The sequence below is a fragment of the Apium graveolens genome, chromosome 2 (genome assembly GCF_009905375.1).
Source record: "Apium graveolens cultivar Ventura chromosome 2, ASM990537v1, whole genome shotgun sequence".
In the NCBI taxonomy this organism is placed as follows: Eukaryota; Viridiplantae; Streptophyta; class Magnoliopsida; order Apiales; family Apiaceae; genus Apium; species Apium graveolens.
The window spans coordinates 94190668-94196957 of NC_133648.1; positions in this window are offsets into that span (position 1 = coordinate 94190668).

Sequence of the window (6290 nt, forward strand, 5' to 3'; positions counted from 1 at the left end):
GGTGTTCTCCATAGCCCACAAAAGACACTTGAATGTTGGTCTATTGGTCCTGGAAGAACTTGCCACCAGGCTCACAATGCCCCTAGCTGCAAGAGGTAAGGAAATTTTCTTTCCTAGATTTATTATGTCTACTTTAAATCATAAAGTATCAGACATAAATTTGCTTAATGATATAGACAACACAAAAATAGGCAATTATAAGCAAGTGTCCAAAATTATGTTCGGCTCACTTACAACAAAGAACAAGGTAACTGTAAGTCTAAAAATCACTCCATTCATGATAGAGAGGTTTAAGACTTACCCTCACCCCATGCCTGACATGAGGTCCAATATTGAATTTAGTACAACTATAGCTCCTGTCTCTACGGAAGTACAAACATAGGACACCCAACAGGTGCCTTCCCAAACTGAGACCATTCCTTTTGTACATTGGAAGCTAGGAAGCCAACCACTTCATCCTCTCAAAAGGGTGAAGTGAGTAAAAAGAAGAGAAAGCAGGAAAACCTGACATTCATAAATGAGAGTGGTGAGGAACAACCAGAAACTGAGTCACCCTTGCTCAAAAAGAAACCAAAGAAGGCTAAAAACTTAGAGTTGACCACTCAAGCCACCTCTGCATTCTCCTAAAATGATTTACTTGTAAAACAGAGACATGAACAGATTCTAGGGACGTCCTCTCAACAGGGTGTCTCTATTGAAAAGAGCACTCTTCCTACTGTATCCTGTAATGAGTCTGCACAAGCACATGAAGAAATTCAAGTGTTTGGAAGGAGAAATAAGGATGGTACACATAAAGAGAACACATCTTTTGAAGCTCCCTCACTTACTCGGAAGGAGCTGCCAACACTCACTTATGATCAACAAATTCTTATCTCTAAAATTTCTTCTTCCTACACAACACTTGAATCTAATTCTCAAGTGCAATCCCACTCAAGTGACTTGGTTCAAGAAACCTTTCTCACCACCTAGACACCTAATTTATGGTAGACCTTGATGACTCCATCACAAACATGGGGATTCATCAGTTTATACTGAAGACCTCATGGTGGTTACTAATGCACCTTTATGTGCAAATCAGTCTTTCCAGGCTGTTAGGTTTGAGGGTAGTATTTCTGAGGGGGAGCTATCTAAATCCTCTCTAATTCCATTGGAGGTTCCTATTACAGGAGCAACTCCCCTCACAACCCTAGCTGAAATTGCACTATGTTATATATTGAATTCTCAATGATCAGAAAAAGCTCAGGATCTGGCTATTCGGGTGTCATCAATATCTGATGTATCATCGAGATTTGATACATCATTAGCATTTAGATATCATCAGCATTTGAAGCCAGTCTTCTTAAAGGATTTTTTCTATTCCTTGTAATGTGGAACATAATCTTTTACGTCTGAGTTATATGACTTTATCAATTCAGTTGAAGATATGTAACAGTTTCAGTTAGCTTTTGATAATACATATCTTAGATTGATTAATTGTAGCTGTGTAGTATATAAACACATTTTAGGTCATCATTTAGTGTATCGATCTCGAGTATCATTCGACCTACCAACTCTCAAGAACATCAGTATTTCTTGAGAGGATTTTGTAACAGTTTTTATCAGAAATATAAAAAGTTGTTATATTTTATTACTTATTTGAAACATTCATATAATTATATCCAGCCCTCCTTAAACAATTGTATCTTCACTGGGCAACAATTGGTATCAGAGCTCACTGATAAACTTACAATCAGAAACGAACTAAACATGTCTCTGAACGAGTATGAAAGCATTAAAATTCCCATTCTGAAAAAGAATGAATATCCTACATGGAAGGTAAAGATGCTCATACACCTGGAAGCTACAGATCCAGATTATCTCAACGTAATCAATGATGGACCCTTCATTCCAAAAAAACCGGTGCCAGCAACTCCTACTGTTGCTGAACATTATCAGTTGAAGGCGAAGACTGAGTGGACACCAGAAGAGAAAGTAGCTGTTCTGAAGGATGCAAAGGTAAGAAACATTTTGCATAACAGTCTTGATTCTGTGATGTAAAACAGGGTAATAGCCTACAAGACTGCCAAAGACATCTGTGATGCTCTTGAAACTCAATGTCAAGGAACCATGGCCATCAAGAAGAACAGAAGGGCTGTTCTGATTCAAAAATATGAACACTTTGAGGCCAAGCCTTATGAAAGTCTCACTAACATCTATGATAGAAATTTGACCCTGCTCAAAAATCTGTCTTTGGTGGGAAAGGTGTATGATCGAGAGGATTCAAACACCAAGTTTTTGAGAGCTTTGAGTGAAGAATGGGAGACTCAAACTTCAATCACATGACATCATTATGATCTGGAAGTAATTACTCTGGATGAAGTCTATGGCATACTGAGAACTCATGATTTGGAGGTTCAGCAAAGGAGGGAGAGGAAAAGCATCAAAGGGAAATTTGTTGCTTTGAAAGTAAATGATAAAGCTTCAAAAGAAAAGTATGTTGGAGCTGTAAGAAAGAAGAACAAATTACCAGAATCAGATACTGATGATTCATCATCAAATCCTGATAATGATACTGATTCTAAAGATGATGAGAACATGACAGATTCTGATGTCATGCAAATGGCCGCATTGCTGGTTAAGGGCTTCAGGAGAATGCAATTCAGGAAGTCTAAGAATAACGGAAGCTTCAGGAAGAAGTTCACTGGAGGTGAAAGGAAGTCAACTGGGAGAAAAGATAGAAAGGACTCTAAAACTGGGAAGGTAGACAGGACAAAGATCAAGTGTTACAACTGTGACGAACCTGGTCACTTTGCCTCAGAGTGCAAGATAACAAAGCACGATAAAGGAAAGAACAAAGCCCTGATCACTTCAAGCAAGAATTGGATGGACTCTTCTGATTCTGAAAATGATGACACATGCTATGCACTGATGGCTGTCTTTGATGATCCTGCTTCCTCTGAGTCTAAGGTACAAACTCTTTTTTTCTCTTTTGATACTAAGAATATATCTGAGTTGAAATCTATTCTTAAATCTTTGCATGGTAATTTTAAGAATAAGACTCTAGAAAATGATAGACTTATAACTGAAATTGAGATCTTGAAATCTAGGAATGAACAGTTAGAGTCTGACTTAATAAATCAGATAGATTTAAAGAAAGAATGTGAGAGAGTTAAACATACAGTAAAGATTTTTGAGGCTGGATACAGTATGTTAGAAAAAGATCTAGAAAATGAGAGAAAAACCCTTAAAGCTAGGACTGATTCAGGCAAAAAGGTTCATGAGATAATCTCAAAGAAAAACTGGAAAGAATGCCTAGGCTATAAAGATGGAGTTAAGGATGTTGACACTGAAAATAAAATTACCCTTAAAACTCTTGTTAAGTTTATCTCTTTAGAAGTTGATGAACCCAAATCCACTTTTGAAAAGGGTTCAACATCAGTATCAAAAGAAAATATGGTAAGTGTAAATCTCAAAGAAAGGAAAGCAAGGAAACCATTAAGTCTGTTAAGAAAGAAAAGAACATAGGACTTTTTTCAGCAAGACAATTAAAAAAGAAAATATCTGAGGTTACTGACAAGCCTCAAATAAAAAGTCCTAAAAAAAACAGAAATGGTAAGCAAGGTATTTCTAAGGATTCAAATTACAAGGTTGTTCCCAATGCTCCTAGAAAAAACTGTTTTAACTGTGGAAATACTAATCATCTTGCTATTAATTATAGGAGGAATATGAAAATGAAAACTGCTATTCCTGAGTCTGATGTTAGGGGTAGATCAGTATTTTATAAACCACAAAAACCTTGTTTTCATTGTGGTAGTAGCTGATATTCGATTTATACTTGTAGTTCTTATGACAAGTTGTATCACAATTATTATGAACCTTTGCCTAAGTTTAATAAAGTTGCTTGGGTGCTTAATTCTGTTGGTTTTATTAACTCTGCTTCTGACAAGACAAATCCTGATAAAGGAAAAACTGTCAAAAGTACTCCTGACACACAAAGGCTTAAGTTGTCCAAAAAGAGGACCCAACAAGTTGGAGTCCTTAAAAATCCTTCTAATTAATTATTCTTCTGATTGCAGGGTTACAAGAAAAATACACTTGTCTTGGATAGTGAATGTTCAGGACACATGACTGGAAATAAATCCCTGCTGTCAGAATTTGAAAAGAATGCTGGCCCAGATGTATCTTATGGAGATGGAAATGTAGGTCATACTCTGGGATATGGCAACTTAATAATTGGAAAGGTAATAATAGAGAATGTAGCTCTGGTGGATGGACTGAAGCATAATCTTTTGAGGATCGGTCAAATCACTGACAGAGGTTATCATGTTATATTCTATGACTCACACTGTGAAGTTGTTCATAAGAAGTCAAAGAAAATTGTCTTGATAGGATACAGACATGGTAACATTTATGAAGCAAGGCTACATGAAAGTATTGAAAATGAAGCTACTTGCCTTATATCTAAGGCATCAGTCGATGAGAGCTGGAACTGGCATAAGAAGCTTTCACATCTTAACTTCAATTCAATCAATGAACTTGCCAAGAAGGAGCTTGTAAGAGGATTGCCAAACATGCTATACTCATCTGATGGTCTTTGTGATGCTTGCCAAAAGTCCAAACAAAGAAGAGTATCTTTCAAAAGCAAAACTGAATTCTCCATTTTTGAGCCATATCACATGCTACATCTAGACCTCTTTGGACCAGTGTACATAATGTCCATCAACAAGAAAAGGTACACACTTGTAATTGTTGATGATTTCACTAGATATACATGGGTTTATTTTCTACACAGGAAGGATGAAACTCCAGAAATTCTTCTGGACCACATAAGGCAAATTGAAAATGGATTTACTCATAAAGTGAAAATCCTGAGAAGTGATAATGGCACTGAATTTAAGAACTCAAAGATGGAGGAATTCTGCAAGTACAAAGGCATAGAACAACAATTCTCAGCTCCTGGTACACCTCAGCAAAATATAGTAGTCTCTAGAAATGTATCTTTTGATGATAAGAAGACTCCTGGTTTTAAAGAAGACACTCATGAAAGCTTAATCTTTGCAAATGAAAATGCATTGTTGGAATCTGGATCAAACTCTAATGAATTGTCAAATCCTGATGATCCAAATCCTGACACTCCTTCAGATTCTGAAGATAATCACTGTACTAATGAACCTGCACATGTTGAAGGGGAGAAACAACAAGGGTCAACTGATGGTACTAACACTGAAGAATCATCTCAAAAATCTTCTCAATCTAATCTGTCAGAATCTAATGCTGATTCAAGATCAGATGAACATGAGTCAAGTCCCAATATTTCATCAGGAGATAACACAACAGATTCAGTCCAAGTACATGAGAAATCTACTGAAGAGGTTTAATATGCAAGAAAGTGCAACTACAAGTACTCCTATGGAAACTGCTATAAAACTTGATCCCAATGAAGGTACAACAGTTGATGTCACAACTTACAGAGGTATGATTGGTTCTCTGTTATACCTAACTGCTAGTAGGCCAGGCATTATGTTTGCCATTTTTTGTGTGCAAAATTTGATGCAAATCCAAGGGAGCCACATCTAATTGCAGTAAAGAGAATTTTCAGATACCTCAAGGGTACTGTTTCACTTGGACTTTGGTATGCAAGGGAAGCTGATTTTGCATTATGTGGTTATTCAGATGTTAAGTTGGATGCAAAATAGACTAGGAAGAGTACATCAGGAAGCTGTCAATTTTTAGGAGGCAGATTAGTCTCATGATTCAGCAGGAAGCAGAAATCTATTTCCACTTCAACTGTTGAGGCTGAATATATTGCAGATGGGAGTCGCTGTTCTCAGTTGTTATGGATGAAAAATCAGCTCATGGACTATGGATTACCATTTTCAAAAAACCCTATTTATTGTGATAATCAAAGTTCTATTGCTATGACAGGAAATCCAGTGCAACACTCTCTTACAAAGCATATCAGTATCAGATATCACTTCATAAGAGAGCATGTCATGGAAGGAACCATAGAGCTTCATTTTGTTCCTACTAATCAGCAGCTGGCTGATATCTTCACAAAGCCATTACCTAAGCAACATTTACAAAGCTTGTGAATGAACTTGGTATGGTTAATTGGGACAAGTAAATTTATTTCAATTTATATTTGATCAAGTCCTGATGTATACTGATCAAATCATGATATGTCCTAAATGCTGTATTTTTCAATATTAAGCCATTAATATTTGATGTATTTCATTTTTATATGCATGATAAATTAAGTGAATTTATTTGCTAAATGTGCATGTATGGATAAATATATCATTGTCATCATT